General features: G+C 43.4%; 2 non-coding genes across 2 annotated transcripts; both read left to right on the top strand.

Moving 5' to 3' along the window:
• Positions 1-4,178: 4,178 nt before the first annotated feature.
• TRNAL-AAG lies at positions 4,179-4,260 on the top strand. The gene has a single exon. It is a non-coding gene; the product is annotated as a tRNA-Leu (tRNA).
• Positions 4,261-9,796: 5,536 nt separating this feature from the next.
• TRNAI-AAU lies at positions 9,797-9,870 on the top strand. Its single transcript has one exon. It is a non-coding gene; the product is annotated as a tRNA-Ile (tRNA).
• The last annotated feature ends 586 nt before the right edge of the window (positions 9,871-10,456 follow it).

Here is a 10,456-nt window from a genome sequence, read left to right as displayed (position 1 = left end):
GTTTTACATGGTATCTTTGCTCCTCTTGTTCCTCTGCTATGGAATGTTTAAAGATTTTCATATGCGAGAGGCATTCATCGATTTGAACTTTATTTTCCTTCTAGGAAAGGAATTCAAGGAGTTAAGAATTTTAGCAGCTCTCTGGCGTTTATATTTCCCCAACTATGGAACGAACTTCCCCTAATTTTGAGGTGTACCAGTTCCTTCCAACTCTTCCGTAAACTTCTAAAAACTTTTTTCTTCGATAAACATTTTAGAAACTAACTCTTTTATTTCAGTTTACTTTATTTAAAAAAAAAAGATTGTTAACCGCGTCGAGCTTCCTTTGGTTGAAGACACGGTATATAAGGTTAAGTTTTAGATTAGTTTAGATCTGGGAGTTGTCAGAACAGAGATGATATTGAAAACCATGGGAAGAGATCAGAGCACCAAGGGAATGAGTATAGATGAAGAAAAGAAGAGGTCCCAGGACAGAGCCCTGATAGTGGGATAGCAGTGGAGGAGGATCCATCACTGCATGCACTATAGGTGAAATGAGAGAGAGAAGAAGAGAACCAAGAGTGATCAGAGTGCTGAAATCCAAGTGAGGACAGGGTGCCAAGGAGAAGTTGGTGGTCTACAATGTCAAGAGCAGCAGAGGTCGAGGAGGATGAGGATAAAATAGAGGCCTTTGGATCTGGCAGTTTCCATAGAGTGCAGAGGGTGAAAGCCTGGCTGGAGTTGGTCGAGAATGGCTAGGGTTGACCGAAATCCAAGTCAACGGTGATGAACATCACGTTCAAGTAGCTTGGATAAGGAGGAGGAAGACGGGGTGATAGTGGATTTTTGAGAAGTGGTGTAATTACGGCGTGTAGCATGTTTGAAGACATAAGGGACCGTTGCAGTGGAAAATGATCGATGGAGGAGGTGACAGATGGAAGGGGTGACAGTGGGGAAGATCGTGCTGATGAGTAGACCGGTGGGGGATCGGATCGGAGAAGCAGGTAGTGAGCTCGGAGGAGGAAAGAAAATCTGCAGTTTCCTCTTCAATGATTTCAGGGTTAATAAATGATGGGACGTTGTTACTTTTCCCTTCTCTCTCTGCTCCTTCTTACCATTGGGGTCTAGTGAGTATGCTTCTACAGGGAAATGTTATAGTAACATGGTAGATGACAGCAGATAAAGATCTGAATGGTCCATCCAGTCTGCCAACCTGATTCAATTTAAATTTTTTAATTTTTTTTCTTCTTAGCTATTTCTGGGCAAGAATCCAAAGCTCTACCTGGTACTGTGCTTGGGTTCCTACTGCCGAAATCTCTGTTAAGACTTACTCCAGCCCATCTACACCCTCCCAGCCATTGAAGCCCTCCCCAGCCCATCCTCTCCCAAGCGGCCATATACAGACACAGACCATGCAAGTCTGCCCAGTACTGGCCTTAGTTCAATTTTATCCTTTAATCGGTTTCATTTAGCTAATTTACCTTTTTTTTTTTACTATGTTTGTGTTAATAAATGGATACTTGTGAAATTATTTCAAATTGCTAAATAAAATATTACAAAAAAAAAAAAAAAAGCTGCCAGTAGCCTGCTACATTCTACTTTCATTTGCGTCTGTGAATCAAAGAAAGCAGAGTCCCATTCGGTGGACGTGATATGTAAAAGGTAGAAAGTAGAAACCTAACCACAGGAAGAGACAAAGGGCTCCTTTGACGAAGGCGCGGTAGCGGTTTAACGTGCATAATACCGCGCGCCAGACCACCGGCCGTGCTAGCCGCTGCCTCCTCTTGAGCAGGCGGTAGTTTTTCGGCTAGCACGGGGGTTAGCGCGGGATGAAAAGTCACACGCGTTAAAGCCGTTACCGCGGCTTCGTAAAAGGAGCCCAAAGTTTAGCACCAAAACATGTCCAAAGTAAAATTCCCAGGTTTATTGGTAGCAATAAAAAGTACAGTGGTGCCTCACACAACGAACTTAATTGGTTCCAGGAGCAAGTTTGTTATGCGAAAAGTTCGTTATGTGAAACGCGTTTTCCCATAACAATACATGTTAAAAAAAATAATTCGTTCTGTAGCATAAAATATGCTAAGATGACATAAAAAAAGATAAATTTTTTGTTATTATTTTTATTTAGATACATCTAAAAACATACATCTCCCTGTCCTTTTACTTCCACTATCTTCCTATCCCATCTCTATTCCCTTTTGTCCCTCTCCCCATGATCAATCATCTCACCACCTCTCTCTGCCCTCACCCTCAGGATTCAAGATTGCTTCCACTCTTTTTCCTGTTGTTCTCTCTGCCTGTCACCCTATGATTTAGCATCCCTTCTGCCCTTGTCCAATATTTCCCCTTCTCTCCCTCCCTCTCATCCCCTGCTCCAACATACCGTATTTCGACTGCCCTTCCATCCCCAGGCCTGCCAACTTCCACTCATTTACTGCTTTCTCCCACCTCTGCCAAAGCCCGCCCCCCCCCGCAGTGATCGGCAACACCAGGCACCCCCCCCTCGATCGGCGAAACAGGGCCCCCCCTCGATCGGCGAAACAGGGCCGGCGACTGCTTTCTCCCGCTGCTGTTGAAGTCTGTAAACAACTTTAACACAAGCCACGGGGCTCTAACAGTGCGTATGCTGCCAACTGCTTCCTTCCTCCTTCCTCTCCCCTCATGATGTAACTTCCCATTTGGTTGATGGAGGAGGAGGAGGAGGGTAGCCGGTAGCGTCACGCACACTGCGCGGAAGGATGCAGCTCGGGCGACTTCGTTGTGTGAAACGAAGTCCGTTGTACGAATCAAGACAAGAAGTTCGTTGTGCGCAGCGTTCGCTGTGCGAGGCGTCCGTTATGCGAGGCACCACTGTACCTTACACTAAGGCTCTGGCGCAAGGGAGGTAAATTGCTTCTTTTTCCCCTTTTGTATCCTCACAAATTACTGGCTAGCTTTGAATGTGGAAATCTGATGTCTCTCTGGCTACTAACCTCCACACAAGGGGCTAAAAGATGCTGCCACATTAACTCCTAATAACGCACCTTGTTTCAGCAGGTCTCTGGGACCTATGAAGGCACACTTGAGACAACAGAATAACTTTCACCTCCATATAATTTGGCAATTTCTCCCCCTAAAGATCTCCATCTGTACAAAACCAGAGGAAGCTAAGTCTAGTCACTCCAGAAAGTGTAGTTACTTACCTGTAACGTAGGTTCTCCGTGGACAGCAGGATAGTCAGCCACATATGGGTGTAAAACGGGTCAACAGTGAACTGTCCCAATCAACATTTTTGTTGTTGTTGTTTTTGAGACACTGGCCACTGTGTTTATATATTTTCCGTTTAGAGAGGGACAGAGCACACCAAAGAGAATACAGCTAAAAAAAAAAAAAAAAAAAAAGCAGAAAGTACCTTAACGAACAGGGATAATAAAACAAGCCTCGTTCATTACGATTCTTTTGTGCTTTTTTTGTTTTTGTTTTTGCTGTATTATGCAAAAGCAGCAGCGTGGATGAGCGCCACCACCTGGACGAGCGACAATATGCAGCTCTAGTGGATAGCTGACTATCACCAAGAACATCCACGCTGTGGCTGGAGCAGTGCCTCTGAAAATTCAGAGGGCACTTATTTGTGTAGTGACCTTCTTTAAATAGGTGTTTAAAAAAAAAAACCTCACAAACTTGAATAGTTTCTATTCTCTATGCATGTGTTCAAAATGCATCATTTTGCCCTCATCCTCTCCCCTTAGGAATCACCAGCTTTTTTTTTTAAACCAACCCAGAAAAGTATGTTATCTGCCCAAGGACTCACCTCCACATACAGATACATCGGTTCCAAAGTTATAGCTGTTTGTGTGCTGAGGACAGCTTACCAAAGCAAACTGCAACATGCATAGACATTTATTTTGATTTCACAAGTCTCTCTTTATTCCATAGGACAGAGCTACAAATAGATGGTTTTTCTCATGCTACCATGGTCGGATTCATCTGATGTCATGGCATGGGAAACAGAACCAAACCTGAGAGGGGGAAAAAAAAATTACGTGGGAGGGTGGCAAGTAGGGAATCCTGTGGCTTGGAATTATGATAAATGTTGATTAAGTAACTGCTGATTAAACTTTCAAAAAACCAGGGAAGAAAAAATGAAGCAACATCAGAATAAAGAACAAATTAATATATTACACTAGATTCTGGAAGATCAAAGAGCACCTGAAAAGGGTGGTAGCATGGCCGAGCGGTCTAAGGCGCTGGATTAAGGCTCCAGTCTCCTCGGAGGCGTGGGTTCGAATCCCACTGCTGCCATCGAAATGTTTTCTTGATAATTTCTCTGTTCTTTATGTCCTTATACCTAAATCCTGATCTTTTGTATGTTTTCATCGCTGCTGTGCCACACTCCCCTTTGATCAGAGCTGCAAATGGTCCACTGACTCAAATTCATGGACACCCCAGAATATATTAATCATCACTCTTCAGTCAATTTAAGGACAGTAATCTCAGAGCCCCTGGTGTTTTAACACCCATTTTGAGCGGTAGCTCTACTCACTAATAAGGATTAATTAATTAATCAGCTCAAAAAGAAAATGCAGAGAGTAGTCCAGCAGCAAGAGAGTTGCTATCCAGTCTTTTGCACTGTCTCACATCTATGTGTGTGCTCACTGCAAAGAGCTCCTAGCTCTCAAAGAACAAATCCATTCCATTGAGGATACAGTTGCAGAGCTGGAGGAGCTGAGGCATACAGAGAAGTATAAAGAGGAGACCTACAGGGACATTGTAGCAAGTCCCATCTCCAGTCTGGCAGCTCCTGTGCTGAAGTGGAGGGGGGAGGTTTCCTAAAAGGAGATCATCACCCTGGTGAAGTAGGAAATCATTCTGTAGCAGGACCTGCCCACCAGGGGATGCAATATCCTCTCCCACTGGGCTTCTGCCCAGGAGGGAAAGGTTAGGACAGCTGATGTAGTTGGTGATTTGATCATTAGGCATGTGGTTGGTGGGCATGAAGATCTCTTGTCTCAAATCCCATCGTATTAACCCATCTTTCTCTAAGAATTGTTGGTCCTGCAAGTTATCTGAAGGCACTCTGAAACACCTCCTCTTTTCCTGTCCCCATGTCAGCTCTTTCTGGTCTTCTGTATGGGATACGATTTGTTCTATATTTCATATAGATATTCCCTTGACATACCAAATGCTTCTACTGAAGTCTTTTTCAATTAATGACATACTGCCTGAATCTGCTCATTTTCTTTTCAACCTTTCGATTTCCTTAGCTCTTAAAGTTCTCCTATCTTCATGGAAAGACTTATCTAAAGTTTCGTATAACCAATGGTGGAATTTGGTTTGCTACACCTACCGAACTGAAACATATCTAGCTAAAGCTTCCAACAGGTTCCTTCACTCTCAATCCAAATGGAACATGTTAAAATTCTATCTATACCCAGCTCAATCTTGATATCCTTGCTTTCATAATGTATATTATATTATTTTTTATTTAATTTCTTTTCTCTTTAACTCAATTGTTTCTGGGTATTTAACGCTTTTATATTGTTTTATAGATATCGTATTATAATATTGTTTCATAAACACTGATTTATTTATTTGGATCATACTGCCATTTGGCGCTTTTGTTAATTTAATTTATTTTGATTCATGCTTGTTAGTATTTCTGGATATTGACGCTGGTCATAAGGTACACTTTTAGGCTGTTTGGATATTATTCATTGTAAGAATGACTTTTAGCCACATTGTCATGTACTTGTTCATTTACTGATTGTACCTTATATTTATCATGACTTGTCATATATATCCATGTTTTGTATTTTGAAAATTCTAATAAATAAACCTTGCCTAAAAAAAAAAAGATATCTTGTCTCTGTGGGTTCTTGTTTGAAATGGGGCCACCCTAAAGCGACATTGGCTCATATGTTCTGAGAATGTCCTTTGATTCGTAGTTTTTGGTCTACATACAGGGGTGTCCAACCTGCGTCCCCGTGAAGTATTTTGTGCGGCCCCGGTCGAGGGCAAAGCAGTGTTTTCCTCTGCTGCCCTCGGGTGTTTACCGTCTTGCCGGCTCCCTCCTCTGTCTTGCTACAGCATTTGCACCAGAAAATTTTTTTTTCCGCCAATGCGGCCCAGGGAAGCCAAAATGTTGGACACCCCTAGTTCTACAATCTTTTCCTAGGTCAGTCATATGTGGCATGCTCAGTGCACTGTAACAGCTATAGCCTATTTTGGCTTTTTGATATTCAGCACCCGTTGTCTAAGGGCTATAAAGGTTTTTTTTTGAGACGGGTGATTCTTTCGGGCTTGAAAACTATTCTCTATATTTGGATAGGGCCTACAGGTCCAATTTATGGCTACTGGCGAGCCCGCATGCTACATCTTGTACTCATGGAGGCCATGTCTGTTTTCAAATTGGGCCACAAAATGGGGCCGAATGTTGCTCACAGTTTGGCAGCCATTTTTGGACACCTTGACTGCTCGCAGTCGTGTTTTGTTAGGTAGACCTTAATTTGTTTTTTTTGACTTATTATTTTCCTATGCAGTCTTAGGAGGAGGGGTGGGTGGGGATTTGGGGGGATAGGGCTGATAGTTGGGAGGTTATGTTTTTCTGCTGTTATTTTATCTGAAGTATAGTTTTGGTCATGTAATTTCTTCTTTGTACTATGCTTGCTTTTGTATTCTTCTGTTATCCATGATTGTTCTTATTATTCCATTTAATAAAAATGGCATAAAGAAAAGAATGGAAAAAAGGATCCAGGTGAAGAAAATAAAGAGAGACATGAGCACTGGCAAGTTAGATGCAAAGCACTGATAAAGAAAACTAAAAAAGAATACAAAGATACATTTACTAAAGAGGCAAAAATTCATAGTAATTTTTTAAGGTACATCAGAAGCAGAAAACCTGTGAGGGAATGCATGGGACCGTTGGATGATCAAAGAGCCAAAGGGATGCTCAGGAAGGATAAGGCCATAGCAGAGAGACTGAATGAATAAGAACATATGAATAGCCGTACTGGGCCAGACCAATGGTCCATCAAGCCCAGTAGCCTGTTCTCACAGTGGCCAATACAACTCACTAGTACCTGGCCAAAACCCAAGGAGTACCAATATTCCATGCTACCGATCCAGGGCAAGCAGTGACTTCCCCCGTGTCTTTCTCAATAACAGACTATGGACTTTTCCTCCAGGAACTTGTCCAAACCTTTCTTAAATGAATTCTTTGCTTCAGTCTTTACGGAAGAAGATATAAGAGATCCACATGAACTGGAAATGGTTTTCAAGGGTGATGAGGCGGCGGAACTGAAAGAAATCTTGGCGAACCTGGAAGACATACTACGCCACATTGACAGATGGTACGTATACATTCCCGGATACTGAAGGAACTGAAACATGAAATTGCTAATCTGCTGTTAGTGTAACCTGTTGCTAAAATCATCTATAGTACCTGAAGATTGGAGGGTGGCTTATGTTATACTGATTTTTAAAAAGGGTTCCAGGGGAAATCCAGGAAATTACCGACTGGTAAGCCTGACTTCAGTGATGGGCAAAATAGTGGAACTACAGTACAGTAAAACCTTGGTTTATGAGCATAATTGGTTCTGAAAACAGGCTTGTAATCCAAAACACTCTTATATTAAAGCAATTCGTTCCACAACCCCAAAACTGAAATACTCTACATACTTGTATTGCAAGACCTCGCTCGTTTAGAAGTCACTACAGTCTTGCAGCATCTGAGAGAGAAAAGCCATCGGCTCAATTGTGATGATGTGATGCGGGGAAGGAGTAAAATGCGGACCTCACGGACCTTACGGACCTCGTGGATCTAAAACTGCATGTCTTTAAAAATCCGAGGTCCGTGCAGGCCCCCGGCTCCCTCGCGGACCTCACGGATCTGAACTGCATGTCACATCCTTAAAAATCTGAGGTCCGCGCCACTTTTGAGGTCCGTGCCACTTTTAGTCTCTGGCTCTGACAGAGCTCTATGACAATTTAACTCTGACGGATCCTAATGCTTTTCCCTCCCTATGTTAGGATCCGTCAGAGTTAAATTGTCATAGAGCTCTGTCAGAGCCAGAGACTAAAAGTGGCGCGGACCTCAAAAGTGGCGCGGACCTCGGATTTTTAAGGACGTGCGATTTTAGATCCGCGAGGTCCTTAAGGTCCGTGGAGGTCCACATTTTACCCCTTCCTTGTGACGGGAAGGGGTAAAACGCGGACCTGATGGACCTCACGGATCTAAAACCGCACGTCCTTAAAAATCTGAGGTCCGTGTCCGTGCCACTCGTAGTTTCTGTCTCTTACAAACCTCTATGACATTTTAGCTCTGATGGATCCGTCTCAGCTTAGGGAGGGAAAAGCATTAGGATCCGTCGGCGCTAAAATCTCATAGAGGTCTGTCAGAGCCAAATTCTATGTCGGGCTTAAAGAATAAGCAGAGCGCAAAATGGTTAAACAGCCCTGTTAAGCGCCGGGTTTTCTGGATCTCTTGAAAGAGACCTCCAATTTGCGATCCAGGAAGCCTGATTCACTATAGTGTACCCTTACTTTAAACTATAATAAGATCCGGCAGACTTAAACCTGTACATAAGAAGGCTTCTGCTCTGCCGCACCAGCACTAGTCTCTGTCTCTGACAGACCTCGATGAGATTTTAGCGCTGACGGATCCTAATACTTTTCCCTCCCTATGCTGAGACGGATCCGTCAGCGCTAAAATGTCATCGAGGTCTGTCAGAGACAGAAACTACGAGTGGCACGGACCTCAGATTTTTAAGGACGAGCGGTTTTAGATCCGCGAGGTCCATCAGGTCTGTGAGGTCCGCGTTTTACCCCTTCCCCTCCCCTTCACTACTGCGCACTAAAAACACAAAAATTAGGGGGCTCCTTTTACAAAGCCGTGCTAGCAGTTTTATCGCACACACCGGATTAGCGCGCGCTGGCCGGAAATCTACCGCGTGCTCAAAAGGAGGCGGTAGCGGCTAGCGCCTGCGGCAATTTAGCGCGGCTTTGTAAAAGGAGCCCTAGGAGGTACAGAATAGAGAATGACACGGTGACAGAATTCATCACCGTCCCCGTCCCCATGGATAACCGCGGGAAACCATCTTCATGTCATTCTTTAAGGAGAGAGGGAAGAATCAGAGTACGAATGGCCACAACCACTGACCTTCAAGCTTTGCTGTGAAGAATACTGGTGTAGAAGGACTGAGGTTGAAATAGACACTAGAAAATGGCATGGGATTATTTCCCACGGTTATCCGCGGGGACGGGGACGGTGATGAATTTTGCCACCGTGTCATTCTCTAGTACAGAATATAGGAGAAACGGATTACTGGGAGAGAGCACCGAGGAGCAGAGGCTGCAAGTGGATCAGGCTTCCCAAGCGCAAAGCCATCCGTAAGGATCAAACTGGAGTTAAGGGATGTAGTGCCAGAGCAATTACACGTTCGTGGGTTGACATTCAGAGGAAATCTCTCATAAGAGGGAGAGCTGGGGATTTACAATCGTGTGGCCTAGGATTATGCACATATTAAAAAAAAAAAAAGCTCAGACTGGAAGAGCCAACAGAACAAACCAAGCAGCTAAACTGCAGTGCATCACTTAAGCATGCCTCAATTCCACCACCTTTGCTTGAGAGACCCAGTTTTAGGTCAAGCGAACGAAACAGAAGGCCCACGGCGATTTCAGTGGTGGAACGGTAGAGACAGGGAGAAGGGATGCAAGACTCAAAACACGGCTCGTGCTACAGTAGTTCCCCACCTTGTGCTCACTTCCTAGAATAACCACGTGGTCAGAGACTGCAGGAAGTAGCACTTCATACCCAAAACTTCTCGGGCTGATTTCTAGTGGCCGGTTAGCTCAGTTGGTTAGAGCGTGGTGCTAATAACGCCAAGGTCGCGGGTTCGATCCCCGTACGGGCCAAAAAAGTTTTACATATCATTTTGCTCATATGAGTTTAGGCTGTATATTAAAATGTTTTGCAACTCTACTACGTTCAATCTCTTTCTGTGGCTGTATTTTTTGGCCAAAGAACTTCAATATTTTTGTTTAAGCATTTTTTTTTTTTTTAATATCTAGCCTTACTGTGAAATGAGAATCCTGGAGATTCATGTTTTACCTTGTCCCCCTTATTTTTGTCTTAAGTCTTGTAGTGTTACCTTGCTTCTTGAACACACATGGAAACATTAATCCCTGCAACTCAAATTTTCATATTGGTATGCTTTATTATCCCTCATATATCTCCTATTCAAGGGCACTGTTAGACCATGCATTCTGCATGCATAAAATCCCTCTCTGAATTGCTCGGGGTGTACTTCAAACAAGGGTAACTGTCTAAGCTTAGTAAAGCTACGAACCGAAGTTATGCACACGTATAAAAAGTAATCTAAATAGTCGTTAAGTCTAATGTCAGAGACATCTTGAAAATCATAATTTTTTTTCCTATTAATTGCACTCATTTAGAAGAAAAACATGATCGTCCCTGGGTGGGGGAACTAGGTCTGTTCAA

The sequence above is a fragment of the Geotrypetes seraphini genome, chromosome 16 (genome assembly GCF_902459505.1).
Source record: "Geotrypetes seraphini chromosome 16, aGeoSer1.1, whole genome shotgun sequence".
NCBI classification, from domain to species: domain Eukaryota; kingdom Metazoa; phylum Chordata; class Amphibia; order Gymnophiona; family Dermophiidae; genus Geotrypetes; species Geotrypetes seraphini.
This window is presented reverse-complemented; position numbering and strand designations above follow the sequence as displayed.